The 16,443-nt window shown below is 41.7% G+C and overlaps 1 protein-coding gene across 12 annotated transcripts in view; it reads right to left on the bottom strand.

The window, feature by feature from the left end:
- The window catches only part of ARAP2 (ArfGAP with RhoGAP domain, ankyrin repeat and PH domain 2), a 177,598-nt gene extending 165,640 nt beyond the window's left edge, over positions 1-11,958 (bottom strand). For 3 of the 12 annotated variants that reach the window (XM_070264016.1, XM_070264019.1, XM_070264020.1), the window contains exon 1: positions 11,770-11,903. The gene's annotated coding sequence lies outside the window, so the exon portion shown is untranslated. Of the gene's footprint in view, positions 1-6,991; positions 7,197-11,169; positions 11,463-11,485; positions 11,676-11,769 lie in introns of those variants that run through there. The other 9 variants (XM_001498922.7, XM_014738774.3, XM_023638253.2 and 6 more) reach the window with 7 other exon arrangements.
- Between the last annotated feature and the right edge of the window lie 4,485 nt (positions 11,959-16,443).

Genomic DNA, 16,443 nt, shown 5'->3' with positions numbered 1-16,443 from the left:
CCATGGTTCAGACTCTCATTATCTCTCGCCTGGATTACTACAACAATCTCTGAACAAATCCCTCAGGCCAGCCTCCATTATCAGTGAACCACTGAAAATCCAAATTTAGCATGTCACTCCACATTCTCAACAGGATAAAGTCTAAGCTCCTTATGGCGCCAGACCACAGTCTGGTCTTGGTCTAACAATAATAATAGCAGCTACTATTGATGTAAACAGCAATTGTGTGCCAGATACCATAACTCATATATTTCCTGCAAGGTAGGTGTTCCTATATACTCACTCTAGGCTCAAGTTCAACCCGTGCCAAACATTTCTACCAACATCCTTCACTCACTTTAGCTCATTAATGTTAATTATCGTTCCTGAAGCAGCAATGTTTAATAGCCCCATACCTTTTGCACGTTCTGTATCTGCTTACAAATCTAAACATTTTGCAAAATCCTATGCACTATTAAAAACCCTGAATAGGCAAGTATTACCGCTTCTGTGAAGGCTTTCTATTGACCCCTTCAAACAGAATGAATCACTCCTTTCTCCATATATACCTATAAGTAGGATCCTGGAACTTTGCAAAGCGCTTGGAACACGTTTAAGAGAGAGGAGAGAGGTCAGTAGCGATAGAAGTGGTTGAGAGGCCCATTCTGTTAGTTTTTGGTGGGTGTGCATGTGTGTTTTAACACACAAAGCCCTTTCCTTCCCTTGGAGTATACACATATGCATCTTGGGTGGCTGAAGCAAGGATGGATATCCAAATGTTTCACCAAAAACCCTCTCTCTCCTATCATTCAAAAGTTGAATATGGCTAATGAACCTGATTCCTTTTCATAATGTGGAAGAGGCTCCCTTCCACAGGCCCTACAATCCTCTCTGTACTTTAATGTCAACTCCATCCTAAAATCACTGGATTTTTAACTGTCTGATCACGCAAGGGTGTTCACAGATCCAATTCTTTCTTTAGAGGCTTCTAGCCCATACACACATCATCAGCTGCAAAGAGATGGACATGCCCAACTCTACAAAAGTCTACCATGTGCAAACTCGTTAACATGAAATTGAAACTCTCCACATTTTGCCCTCCACTGGGCACAATGGCATGTGTACAGCGTTCCAGGTCAATGGCTCTTGAGGTACTGGTCTATGGATGTGCTGTACAGCAACAACTGTTGACAACATGCCCAGGAATCTGTATCTGTAACACATCCCAGTCATCTTTGGGACAGCAAAATTCAGTAACTACAATTTTAAATCCCTCACACTCCCCAAATATGCTTTACACCATCCCACCCAAGCCTAAGCTCATCACTCTCTTCCCTTGGATGGAATGCCCTTCCTAACACATTGCCCATGAGTCTGCAGTGAGACTCAAACCAACCTCCTTCACTTTCTAGCACTGTAAACACAGGCACATGTCTGTATGTTTCCTTACACACAAAATGGAAATACTCAGAGGTACCTAGTGCTGGTGAAGATTAAGAGAGATTATCCATCAAAAGTGTTAAAACAGTGCTTAGTATCTGGTAAGTGCTTGGTAAACATTCACGTCCATCATTATAATTATTTATTTTCATCACTACAGTCATTATCTTCCCACAGCTGAAATCTTTCCCATCCTTTGAAGTCTAACTTAAATGCTATTTCCTTCACAAGGTCTCTACTGAACAAGAATAAACCCTCTTTTCCATATTCCTACAGCATTTACTTCTTAGAGCATTTAATCACATTCCATTCATTCCATACTAACTAACCTATAGATGCGGGGCAGTGCAGTGCAAAAGCCAAGCTTTGGGAGCTAGACAATCCAGGTCAAATCTCAGTTCCTCCACTAAGCAGTTTTGTGAGCTTAGGCAAGTATTCAACCTCTCTGTGCCTCAGTTTCCTCATCAGGCAAATAGGAATAATAACAGTACCTTCTTCACAGGGCTGTTGTAAAGCACTGAGAACACCAACTACACACAACAAATGTTACATAAGTGTTTGCCATTATAATTATTGTTTTATTATCCCATAATAAACTAATAACTCTGCCAAGATGATGACCAGCCCATACAAGCTGCCTAACACATGCTAGTCAAATTATCTGTTTATAAACACAATGCATGACATAGATGTAGTACATGCTCAGAGGATGGACAAATAGTTGGTATTACAGATGTTGTTGCACACTTGCCCATCCTATCCTGACCCCTTTGCAAGAGGAAGTAAAAGGGAAGTAACATTTAGGAGCCCTTGCTACATGCTTGACTTTCGATATCACTTAGTAAACATTATTTTATCATCTTACTAAACTCTACCCTGAAACTACATCCTGAACCAACTACTCACCACCTCTCCGGCTCACATCGAAGTCCAAGCCACTACGTGGTCTATTTTAGACCACTACAATAGCCTCCTGACTGAAAGCCCTGATTCCGTCCTACCCCACTACCCTGCCACACAGTATATTCTCAATACAGCAGCCAGAATGGTTCATTTTATAACAAAAGTCACACCAAGTCACTCCCTACAACTTCCCAACTTCTTCCCTGGCTTTCCCCTCCATCACTTAATCATCGCCAGGTTAGTCTCAGACCAATTCCCACCTCATGACCTTACCTCTTGCCCTTCCCAACATGTACCCATGGCTCATGGCCCACTCCATCACTTTATTAGGTCTCTGCTCAAATGTGCCCCTTCAGAGAGGCCTTCCCTAATCCCCCAAGCATACAAGCATGCCTTGTGCCTCACTACTCCTTATCCTTGCTTTATCTATCTTTGAGGCATTTGCTACTACAGCCATGCATCACTTAAGGACGTTTCAGTCAATGACAGACAGCATATATGATGGTGGTCCCATAAGACTAATACCATATATCCTAGGTGTGTAGTATGCTATACCATCTAGGTTGGCATAACTACACTCCATGATGTTCACACAACAACAAAATCACCTCGCGACGCATTTGTCAGAATGTAGAGAGAGAAAACTAGGTCATCAAATTTGCGAGGAGCAGAGACAGGATTCAAGGGCAGATTTCTTCAATCTTCTAACCACTATAAGAGATCTTCAAATCAGCACTTGGGGGATGGTAGGAAGACAGCTAGAAGCATTCCAAGCCAATTATGTGGCTTTTAAAAATTCATGGGTTGGCCTTCCCCATCCTGATGCCTCAAGTAAGGAAAAGGACCACAGTGAGCCCTTCTCCAATCCCCCATCCTCCACCCATTACCAGTGGAGCTTTGTCATAACCCCCAGTTGAGCTAGGAAAGAAAACAACTGAAAATCGTGGGTCACTTCATTAAACCATAAGGTAATTAAGTATTCAGTGCTGATAACTTCTGGAATCTCCTTTGCCTGACTAATAGTTTACAGGAGGGGAAAAAGTAGCACAGTACAATTGATTCAGGCATAAGTTTAAGCCACTTTTTTTTTTCTTTTTTTTTTTTTTAAAGATTTTATTTTTTCATTTTTCTCCCCAAAGCCCCACGGTGCATAGTTGTATATTCTTCGTTGTGGGTTCTTCTAGTTGTGGCATGTGGGACGCTGCCTCAGTGTGGTCTGATGAGCAGTGCCACGTCCGCACCCAGGATTCGAACTATCGAAACACTGGACCGCCTGCAGCGGAGCGCGCGAACTTAACCACTCGGCCACGGGGCCAGCCCCTCCACTTTTTTTTTTTAAAAAAAAAAAGCATACCATTTTAAAATTGGAACTATAGCCTTAGAGTATTTAGAAACTGCAAATGTGTCAAAATAATAGGCTTAACAATCATAGGATGACAGGATTGAAAGGAACCTTAGAAAATATCTACCAAATAAGAAGAAATTAAGCTGTCACATGAATAGTGAAACTTTTCAATGTTATCAATATAAGTCTTACAGATTCTAAGAACAACGAGAGTTTATTGTATTCCAGAACAGTGGTTCCCAATGGAGCGGAACTATCTCCCAAGGGGAAATCCAGAAATGTGTGGGAAAATGCTTTTACTAGTCATAATGATTGAGTGGCACCAGCAGATAGGAAAGGTAATTTACGACATCCTACAATGATACCCAAAGTAGAAACCTCAAGTACAACTTTTACTCCTCCAATCCTCTACAGCTAATCACCCCCATAGGGTGCCTGGCACTATAGGTAACAGAAGTGTCCCTGCCTTCAAGTTGCTAATAAACTTACTGTGGAGAAATAACTAATCACTTAAAAATTTAGGGGGCTCCACACGTATGACATGTTGAACTAGTTAGTTCAAGCTACAGGTCTTACAGAATTCCACCATTGCTTCAGTACAGAATATAATCACAAGAAATAGGTATCACGGTATTTGTATATCAAGCAAATTCATTGTTTAATACCAAAATATTTAACTCCAAGTATTCATAAAGACAACAAGTTCCACTTTGTTCCCCACAACCATGCAGAAGAGGAAGTGGTTTTGAGAAAATATGTTTGCTGTCGTATTATTCCCTCCCATAGTTCAGAGCAGACTGCTAAAGGTCAAAGGTCAACAAACCCTAACTTATTGTTCTAGCCTGAGTGCTTCGTCCCCAGAACACTGTAAAATTGGTCCTTTAGTATCCCTCTCCTCTACCATTTGTTTACCTACCTTAGCTTGTGACAACACTACCCCCAATAAGCCCCATACAGGAAGCCCAGTTCCCGCAACCTGGCCATCTCTCGTAACCGTGGTCACCCACAGGCTCTGACCTCCAGTGTTCCATGTTCTCTACCTTGACCACTACTCTTTCCTGCCCATCAAAACATCTACCCTCTACCATTCTCCCTCAGACTTATATTGCTAATAATAATAGCCAATATTTGTGGAGTGTTTACAAACTATCTGTATAGCATCTCATTTAATCTTCACAGCTGCCTTGGGAGGAAAGTCTCAGGCCCAAAGCCACACAGCAGATAAACAGTGGAGCCAGAATCCTAAGAGTCTGACTCTGCCATGTGTGGTATTAACTGTAATGCCTCCTATTGGTTATACAATCAATTTAACAGTAGAGGGGTATCAAGGACTCCATATTTTCCCTCTTCTTTGCCTGTCTAGCTAGCTATGCATAAGGACTTACAGTCACGAGGAAAATCGTGTTTAAATATACTGTGCCTTGCAAGCTCAAGTTTTACTCACCTTTTTGGTTTGATTATTGGCACATGTATCCATGTAAGTGGTTAAATACGAAATACTACATTTATTTACACTTAAGTGTTTGAGATTTAAGAGACAATGAAAAATTAGGGGAGAACTTCTTAGAAATTACTGTGTAAGTCAATAATAACATAGAATTTAGTTTATTAAAACTTATTTTGCATCTATCATTGCAGAAAGACAGCTAATGCAGAACTATACAGTATAACTGATACAGTACAACAGTCTGAAGCCAAAATCAAATAATCAAATATGACCAAAGCAAATATTCAATGCTCACCAGCGCAGTCAATGGTGATGGTAAAAAAAAAAAAGCAACACGCACACACAAAAACATCCAGCTTGACTAGAACAGAAAGTGTTGAAGTATTATTCCAAAAGGTACTTGACCATGGTCTTAAAGGTTTAACTTTAAATGTGATGCAACAGGAGACAGGGGATGGAAGCAACCCAAATGTTCACTGACGAATGAGTGGATACACAAAATGTGACGCATACATGCAACTGAATATTATGCAGCTTTAAAAAAGAAGGAGATTCTGCAATGTGCTACAACATAAATGAACCTTGAGGACATTATGCTAAGTGTAAGAAGCCAGTCACAAAAGGACAAATACTATATGATTCTAGTTATATGAGGCATCCAAAGTACAGTCAGCCCTGCACATTAGCAGGTTCTGCATTCGTGGATTCAACCAACTGGGATCAAAAGACCTACAATGATTGTGTCTGTTCTGAACATGTACAGACTTTTTTCTTGTCATTATTCCCTAAACAACACAGTATAAAAGCTATTTACATAGCGTTTACATTGTAATTAGGTATTATAAGTAATCTAGAGATGATTTAAAGTATACAGGAGGATGTGCGTAGGTTATATGCAAATACTACGCCATTCCATATGAGACTGGAGCAACCGCAGATTTTGGTATCGGTGGGGGTCCTGGAACCAATGCCCCACGGATACCAAAGGACAACTGTAGTCAAATGCATAGAAATAGAAAGTAGAATGGTGGTTAGAGGGGCTGGAGGAGAGGGGCAGTTGTTCAACAGGTATCGAGTTTCAGTTCTGCAAGATGAAAAAGTAGACAGGAGACCTGTTTCACAACAACGTAAATACACTTAACACTACTGAACTGTACACTTAAAAACAGTTAAGGTGACAAATTTTACATTATGTGTCTTTTTCTACCACAGTAAGAAGGAGACAGGGAGACAGACTAGAAGATTCGGGCCAGCTTCTCAGCTTGTATTCAAACTGAACTCCCTGTACGTACCTGGACTTTTTCCTCTCCTTTGGGGGCCGATTCAAGTCTTACAAGTGTGTACCACCACAACCATGAGTCTGTCCCATCGCCCTTTAATCCCGCATTACTTCCACCCAGGCAGATGTACAGGGAGCACAGTGCTCTGGAATCAGGCGACCTGAATTCCAGTCGCCCTTCCCCATTTGTTAACTATGTACCTTGATCACGTTATTTAACTTCCCTAAAGCTCACTTTCCTCATCTGTAAAACGAGAATAATTCACCTCACATCTGATAGGATTTCTGTTCAGATTAAACAAGTAAAATATGTAAGGTATATGCAAGAGTACCTGACCAATTATAAATGTACAAGAAATCTTGGCTATTATCAATTCATTTGTTGTATACAATATTGTACTTGGTCCTATGCATTATATTACTGCACTTGGTTTCACTGATCTTCTTCTATCTGCCCAGTAAAATTACATTGCTTTAAATTAGCACTGTAAATTCTTCTTCTAATAAACCTACAAAGCACCTACCACATCAGTAAACATAGTTTTATTAATTTAGTAAAATACAAATGTGGTTACACTAACGAGAAGGATGACTTTACCTGAAGACTTTAGACTTGGGACACAGATCACACTGATTACCAGTGATCCCAGCTCTGCCGTGTGCCAGCGGTATGACCTTGGGAAAGTTTCTTTCTCTGAGCCTCACTGTTGGCGTCTGCAAGCAGTGATGATAAAAGCAGCCACCTCACAGGATGGATTTGCGTATCAAATGAGTATATGTGCATAAACATCTTAGAACAGTCCCTGGCAAGCGATAAGCATTTAATTAGTGTCTGCTAAACGGAGAATAACTGAGGTTTGAGCTGAAAATAGCCAGGCTCTGGGCAAAAGCACGCCGCAGTTTGAATCAAGGAGAAGGATTGTTTTAAGTTACATTTTGATTATTTTACTTACTGTGCAATGGGAAAAACAGAACGCTTTCAAAATCTATAATTTAACATCTATTTCCACATCAGGTGAAGTTCAGAAGTGATAATTCCTTTACTTATTATGAGAAGTTATTAGTACATAAGTAGTACGTAAGTTTAGGTGTTTTAGATAATATCTCAATAGTTAAGTGCTTGATAATCTCCTTATCTTCAGTAAGTTTTTTCTCTTTCAAGCTGTCCATCTAAAGTTTAAGTTAATTGGCTAACGCTTGAGACTTGTTTCAACTCTAACTCAGAGATCTTTAAAGAAAAGCTATATAATTCCTGGGCAACCAGAGAAGATTTCATCTTCCCGAGTTCCTACAAGAGCAGAAGTGGGGTGAACGAAAAGGAATAGTTATCTGAAGCCTGCACCACTGTGGAAAACTCCCACCTGTTTGCCCCTAACACCCAGGCGGCTGCCTCTGTCCAGTGCCAGCCCCACCTACCCCTCTCTACAATCCAGCCACATCTAGCCGAAAGGAGGAGAGTCAGACCCGTTAGAACTCATGGGCACATATTCTTCAGGATTCTGCTCCATTTCATGCTATTGTAAACATACCTTCAATGCTTAATTGACTCAGGTCAAAACTAGCATTATACTTCACTAAACTTCATTCAGGTAAACTTCATTATACTTCAATAAAAAGATTTTAAAATGTACATTTATGACGTGCCCTTTTTTATATACACATTTATATTTTAGTTTTAAAATTTTAGTACAAATGTGCACCTCACCATTTCTCTGAATTTGAGTCGCTTTTTAGACTAAGAACCAGATGTTTCAAAATGGCCTACTGTGAACAGCTTCCTCCACATTTATAAATAGCACCCTGACCTCTTTTCCAACTGAATTTGAGGGCTTATTCCTATTGGCCCCATAACTGTCAAAGTCTCTTTTTCTTAGCAAAAGAGGGTATCTCAGCAAATTTCTCCCAACTTATTGACTTAACTTATCTACATTTATTCATTCAATAAATATTTAAGGAACACTGAATAAGGAACTACTCTCTCCAACGTAACAGCGGGAAACATTTGCAGGTCAGGAAAACAGCACCTATTATTTCATTTGAGAACAGTGTTAAGTGCTACAAAGAAAGTGAAGATTCACTGTCTTCTCTCTAAAAGTTTAAAATCTAAACGAATAAATTAGATATGATTACATGTAAGCAAAGGAAAACAGCACGTATATCAACAGTCAGTTCTTTACTACTCGGTAAGTATCAGTAAAGAAGAAATATCAAAATTGGAAGACTCTGATGTACCCCCAAAAAAGCACTTCAATAGTAATGATAAGAAAAATCAAATTTTGCAAGCCTGACTTTCACATGATTTACATTTTCAGTATTGTTTTACTTTTAATTACATAGCACCACCATGTTTCATGACTGCCAAGGAACTCTAGAAATCTCAAATCAACTCCATGAATATAAGAGAAATATGCAGCAATTCAGAGCTTTGAGGATGGAGTGATCAGTGAAGGAGCTATGGAGGGGCGTTTCAAGATGTACAGGAAGAGGCAGCGGGTGGAGACAGCAGCATCCGAAGTAGAAGGAATGCCCTAAAGGGATACGGAGAAGATGCCTTCAGGCAATAGCGAGTCATGAGAATAGGTGGGACGGACCTAGAGTTCAACAGGTAATGAAAGGTGAAGCCAGAACGGGAAGCTAGAATTGGCTGCGGATGGCTTTGAACAGCAAGCTAAGGATTCTGAACTTCAAGATACTGTGCAAGAGTCTCGGCAACCATTTCACCACCACCACCTCAAGGACCCCAAGTCTCCAACCCGCACAGAGATCACACTTCTCTTCTGCTCTTCCCTGACCATCTCTCCAACTCCAAACTGAGTAACCTCTTCCTAAAGCTACGTAATGTAACCAGGAGAGTTCTTTTTGCATCCCATTTTTTTGAGAACCATGAAAGCAGATACACATTATTATTCCTGCCCTGAGTACTTCATCTACCCATCCACTTTCGTGCATTAAAAAAAGAAAATTATTCTCCCCACCTCTTCACTAGTAGTTTTTACTCCTGAAGCTGCTCAAATGACTCCTCCACCCCAGATCAAGACTCCTTTGTTTCCTCCATAGCATGGGAAGGAAATAAACTTATGCTGAGTCAAAACTGCAACGAAATTTCACAAGTCAGATTTCTAACTAGAAAGGATCATGTGAGGAGAATACCACTGACTATTATTTCAACCAAGGAAATTAGTGAGCAAAATGGTTTAACCATCATTATATATTTAATCTGGCCAATACTTTAAAAAAAAAAAAAAAAGGCCTGAAATGATCAACTACAGGGGTGCAGGACTTCACAGCAAAAATTAAGAAAACATCTCACAGCATCTAATCTCTCATCAATCTACCTGTAGTCAAATCTAAGAAATATTTCCAACATTAATAAGAAGTCTACCTAATTAATATTTTACAGAGCATTCCAAAAATCCCTCAGCAAAGATTGGATCCAATAAAGGAGTCAATAAATAAATGAGGGAAAAAAACTTGTTAAACGAAGGCTATTAAAGCAATGACCACCATTTATACTTGGCAATTTTATAGCCTCTTTCACCAAACTTTCTTGAAGATGCAGGGAGGTGGGGTAGAAAGCAACAAAACAAAAAGAAATACCTTATTCAATATCATAAAGTCCATAATGGAGAGTCCCAAGCAGGCTTTTAAAACTTCATAGTACTCATATAAGAGTTTCCAAAAACATTGCAATTCATTATAATGAGTCCTATACTTAACCACAGTGACTAAGAGTAGTTGAATTGAAAAGTTTATTAATTGAGTATCTATGGGCCTCACACTGCTAGAAACTTATATTCATATTAAATGATTAAGAATTTGTTTTTAAAGGTAGCATCCGCTTCTCCTTTCATGGACAACCCATATAAAATCTGACAGGCTTACAGAGGAACGAAAAAAGACAAACACATACATGCCCACATAAATAAGCTTAACCAAGTCATCTGACTTACCCTTTAGGTACATTTTAATTTAAGTTAATCTTTGAGTACTGACAAATCAAGTCTATATAAAACACTCTTGGTGTTAAGCCCCATCTTAACTGTGTAAGTGTTAAATATACATTTAAAAAGGAGCCAGCAAGATATTTCCACTTTAGGCTTTAGCCTAGTTCCGTGACCCATTTTGCTTTTCTCTTTCTTTTTTAAAACATTGTTAAACAGTGGAATGTCATGAGAATTTTCCCTCAGAATTTCTCCTGTAAGCGCTTGAAAATCAGAACTAAGAGTTTAGAGTTTTTTTTTCTCGAAAAAAGTTAGCTTCCTTTTTAAAACAGCCATAACTTCGTCTTCCAATTATTTATGGGCAACGTTCCATAAACCCGCGCGGGGGTAGAGTGCTTAAGTGCCGGGGGAAATCAATACTGGGCTTGTCGGTACAATACTATTATTGGTAATCACAATGACATCCGATTAAATGTACTTTTAAAAATAGCTTCTCATTGAATACACTTCTACCAAAAGGATATATTCCACTGAGCAGCCTACTTCAAGGACAACCTCGCAAAAAAAAAAAATGTTGCTACCACCATGCAAACTTACAACAGCCCAAAATGTCATCATTCCACACAAACGAGCTTCTATTTTTGCTCTAATTATCAAAGATTATAGTTCACAACATAATTTCACGAAGCCTTCCCCCATATCGAAATAACTCGGGATCGCCGCAAGGAGGTGAAGGAAGTGTAGACGAAAACAAGCCAGGGTGAACTTTACTAAATGAGATGGACACCCATTCTCCCAAGAGACCTGTCTCCAAAAGTAAACGAGAAAAATCAACCTGGTAAACTCACTGCCGATACGTCCTCGTGTAAGGTGTTGGGTTCAGGCAGGTGGAGGCCAAGTGATTCTAATTAAAGTGAATTAACAGGCCTGTTGTCTCAAAGCGTCTAACAAGCAAGATGCGAGGGAGCACAGAGATGGGAGCAAACTCATTCCCACTAGAGTCAATAACTTGGTGCCTGAAACTCGCTAAAGGGCAGCTAGCTCCTTTGTATTTACTTATTTTGGGGAGGGGGGAGAAGCTAGTTGTCTATCCCGGTTGCCACCCTCCCGGGCCGAAACGCATTAGTCAGCGGAGTTTCTGTATCACTTACCGCTTCTGGTTTCCTTTAAGACGCCCACACGCGGGAGCGAAATCCAGGCGCAGAAACCAGAGCCAAGCACTTTGCGCTCTGGAAATGGACCCGGAAAAGTGCCAGAAAGCCCCGGCCCAGCCTGAGCCAGTCCTCCCCGCCCCGGCCCCGGCGCGCAGCCCACCCACGGCCCCCGGGGCTCGCCCCGCGCGCCGGCAGCCCAGCCCCGAAGGCGAGGCGAGGAGAGCCGGGCGGGGGAGTCCGGCCGCCGGCGCCTCTCCCTGCCGCGCCCGCTCGGTCCTCACCCGTCTGGCCCCGGCGCGGGGCCTCCTCCTTCGCGGTCCCCGGCTCGGCTGCGTGGCGGCGGCCGCGCGGGCGGTGCTGTCACTCGCCGGCGCGCCGCGGCCGCCGCACCTGGAGGCGGGGAGCGCGGGGAGCGCGGCGGGCGCGCAGCTCCGGAAGCGCCGCGCCCGCCCGGCGCCCTGCCCAGGTGCTCCGCGCCGCGCCTCGGCCGCTTCCTCCTGCCCGGGCCGCGGGGGCGGGGAGCCGGCGGGGGGCGCGGGGGCGCGGGGGCGCCGGGGCTCAGCGGCGGGGGCGGGCGAGCCGGCCGCCCCGGTTCCGCAGCATAGTTGGGCGGCTGACTCAGTCCGCCGCGACGTGGCCGCGCCTGGCACTCTGGCCACCTGGCGCACCTCGGCCCCGAGGCTCCCGGGCGGGCGGGCTGGGGAAGCCGTGGGGGCGCGTCCCGGAGCGGGGATCGGCGAGCGCATGACCCGCCCGGGAGGGAGCTCCCGGCACCCGTGCCCCTTCCTTTGTCGGTGCGCACGGATGGGGGTTGCCTGTCCAGTGGGCGGGACCGCAGCACCACGGATTATTAGTGTTACTCTACTAAATCCTGTCCCTGTTACCTCAGCGTTTCCCAGACTTAAGACTCATCTAGGGCGCTCATTTTCCCAGGCTGCTTCTAGAGTTGCACTCAGTGGGCCCGGGAATCTATTTACCAAGCCCGAGCTGATGAGTCTCAGTCCATTATATAGGATTCTCCTCCTTCAAACCGTCCCTGCGAGGAAGGGATTAAGAGCCCCATTTTCTACTTGAGGAGTCTGAGGGAAACAGCGACTTGCCCAAGAAGACACAGCTTTCGAATATGGAGGTGATTTTCAATTTAGAGCTGAACTCTTTCCCCTGAGAAATACAGCCTCTTCAGTGATTTTCTAAATTTCCCTTTCTTGTCTTTTCCCGTAGAGAGAAGGGATAACCGTGCCCCGGTGCCTTCTGGCAAACTCTTAACGTTTTTCCCTTAGAGCTGGACCTTGACATTGCTCTTAGAAGTGATCATAAGAAAGCAGCAAAAGACAATAAGGGGATCCCTCCCCAAAGAATCCGTGTGTGCCCCCGAATACCTGAGTCCATAAAATCCACTTGTTTGCTAGTGAGTTCAAAGGCCAACTCCTTATTTTTATTTTTTTGGTAAACATCTCTTCACAGACTGTACCTGAAATTCTCTCCCTTAAAAGATGAAATGCCCTTATCTTTCCCCTGTACCTGTTGATGGAAGTGAAGCAATTAGGGAGGGCGGTGAGCTTATTATGAAAATGAGATAATTGGTGAAGTCCAGCGTGTGGGAAGCTTCCCAGGAGCCCAGGCTCTGGGAGGCGTCATCTTCATCAAAATACCTGCCAAAAAGCAGCCCCCTGCCCTGGGGGGACTCAGAAGGCGCTGTGACACGCTCCAGAGACGCCAAACCTCCCGTTTCTTTTGAACCAAATAAACTATAGCAAGCCCTATTCCGCCAGGAAAGTTACCTTGACATTTCCTAAACCTCAAGAATTGTCTTTTCTTTGGATTCCTGTAGAATGTTATTGATATGGTTCTTTCCTGGCTTCATTGTAGGTCCATACTCTGTTTTGTTTTATTTTGTTTTCTCTCTCAGAGTTCTCACATACTTTTCATTTATTTATATCTTTGTAAGCCATCTTAAATCCTTTTCTGAACAAGGTGGGTTATAAATAAACAGAAATTCTGACATCAGTATGGTATGTCTCAGAAGGTCAAGCATTGCTTTGTCCTCAAGTTACTTCTCTTGGTGGATTTTATAAACTAATTGGGACTTTGTTCCACTTTCCAACAATATCTTAGTTTCTTCATTATTATTGTCATTATTGTTTGGAAAATTTATTGAGCACTTACTTTTTGATGGTTTGAGAATACAGTGGTTAGCAAATACGCCATGACCTGTGGGTTTATAGTCTTCTCTTCAGGGAAGTAAAGTTAAGGGCTCTAAGGCTCACCAATGATTTAATAATAGCTCTGGGAAGTGAAAGAAAAACAACTGGCCCTCCGTTGAATGTATACATCGGTTATAAGATGCATTCTGATTTTAAGAACCTTAATATATGGAGGAAAACAAAAGATGTCTGAGAAAATATGGCAAAAACTACTTTTTATTAATTGCTCATTAATCATACCAGCTTTTAGTCAACGCCTAACATATATGTTCTATATGTACAACAATTCTATGAGTTGGAATTCTTCTTCCAATTTTATAAATATAGGCTTAATTGAGACTTAGGTTAAGTAGTAAATAGTGGATAAATTGAACACATATAGGCTGTATTCCTAGGCTATATTTATTTAGCAGCCCTCACAGTGAGGCATTCAGGGAACAAAGTAGAAGGAAAATTAACTTTATAAGAATTAAGGTATGAAAATCTGTTTACTGCCAAGGCCATTGGAGTATATATTCCCAGTAATTTCCATCCAGGCTGGATTTATTCCAAGGTGACCCCTCCCAACCCCATTTCCTTGAATTTTGGTAGGACAGCAAGTATAGCTATGTCCTTGCCAGACCATGTGTCTTTGCTGGTCCCATCTCTCCTACCCAGAGTGCACTCTGCTTCTGAAGGAGGCAGTTTGAGACAGTGGAAATCCTCCTCTCCTCCTCCTCTCCCTCCTTTTCCTCCTTCCCGTTTTCCTTATGTCATGGAGGCTAACACCCATAGAATATTTACTCCCGCCCATTGCTATTCTCAGCACTTTACTCATAAAAGTTCATTTAACTATCTCAGCAGCTCCTTGAAGAGAAAGTGTTATTATCCTCGTGATAAAAAAAAATTAGAAAGAGAGGTTGAGTAGGACCATAAGGAAGAAAGAATTCCAACCCAGTGTTCTCAGGGTCCACCCTCTGCACTGGATGGCCTCCTAGGGAAAGGGCAGTGCAGGAACTGAAATGGCCTGTGCTCAAAATGAAGCCTGATCGGGTAGGTTGCGGCATTTTGAGTAAACTCATTAACTTATCTGAGTCTCAATTTCCCTATCTGTAAACTGGAAATAATAATACCTAAGAGAATTTAATGTGATTGCATATCTAAGGCTCCCAGAAAATAGTAGTCCCTCAGTACATGGAGTTCTATCCTATCTTCTCCAGTTATCCTTCAAGACTAGGTTCAAATTTTACCTCCCTCTCAAGTCTTTCCAAATCTCTGATACCCAGAATTATTTACACAACAGAATTTAAAGTAATCTCTCGATTTTCCTCTAAAGGAAAATCCAATGTTATTTTTGCCAAATATAAAGTTTTAAGAATGTAGATGAAATAGATGTCTACTTATAATATTTAATTCATCATTTTAAATAAATATTTATAAAAGTAAAATTACATATTAATGCACAAATACTACTTTTCCATTCATATATTATAAAACAATTTTATCCAAATTTTAATCCTTTTTTTTTTTTGAGGAAGATCAGCCCTGAGCTAACTGCTGCCAATCCTCCTCTTTTTGCTGAGGAAGACTGGCCCTGAGCTAACATCCATGCCCATCTTCCTCCACTTTATATGTGGGACGCCTACCACAGCATGGCTTGCCAAGTGATGCCATGTCCACACCCGGAATCAGAACCGGCAAATCCCGGGCCGCCAAAATGGAACTTAAGCACTTAACCACTACGCCACCAGGCCGGCCCTTATCCAAATTTTAAAATGCAACTTTGACATCAATGACTTCATCATGAAAGCCACATTTTGAATCATCAGTGTTTTTTTTTTTTTCAGAGCATATTATTTTCACTTCTGTCTGAATTTTTGATGATACTTAATTTTCTGAATCCTTTTATGATTCTGTCACTGGGAATTTTATTACAAACCACAAGTTCCCACTTGCTTTATATTAAGAAGTTGTTTTTTCTCATTTATCTCAAATATGTACATTAGTGATCTCCACCAGTTTTTGTTTTTTTGAATGGCTTTTAAAATGATGCTTGTACTAACATGGAACACTTAAAATTGTGAGGTCATGTCCCCCCACAAATAACTACTTAATCTGTTTTAAATCTCTTCACCTCCTTATTTTTTAAACCAATTTTCTCAGATGACCTCAGTGTGTATCCTAAACTAGAATCGATTGAGGATGTTTCAGGCTACACACTGCTAGCCCCACTCCAGTAGGTTACTGGTTTGCAGTTCAGACTAATGTACAAGAATTGAAGGGAGGTAGAGATCCTGTGATACATAGATTCCATGTACCAGACATTGTTACACATTATGAACTCTTTTAATCCTCTCAAGGGGCTAGGTGGTAGATACTATCATTATCTCCTTTTTTAGCTGGTAAAGAAATAGACACAAAAAGGTGTCTCATCTAAGAACTCACAAGCAGTAAATAAGGGAGAAAGGATTTGAACCCATGTAATGTGGATTCAAAGTCTAATGCCTTAAGCATTCTGCTCTGATGCCCCAGAGAAGACTTCTAAAGTTTCAACCACAAAGACCTCTTTTCTGGTGCCTAATTTTTAGGGGAAAATGATGTGACATATTCAGGCACATACAACGCTCCTTCTTGGATTTTCCCATTGCCTTTTGTGTTTACCACTATTGAGGTACCCTTGTCAGTAGGCTTTGCATTGGGGATATTGAGAAGCTTTTCTTATTACCATCTGTATTCCTGAAATACCATCACCCTTACATAGTGCTCTTGTCA

Source organism: Equus caballus, chromosome 3 (assembly GCF_041296265.1).
Source record: "Equus caballus isolate H_3958 breed thoroughbred chromosome 3, TB-T2T, whole genome shotgun sequence".
Classification (NCBI taxonomy): domain Eukaryota; kingdom Metazoa; phylum Chordata; class Mammalia; order Perissodactyla; family Equidae; genus Equus; species Equus caballus.
The sequence above is the reverse complement of the archived record's forward strand: the minus strand, read 5'-3'. Positions and strand labels throughout refer to the sequence as shown.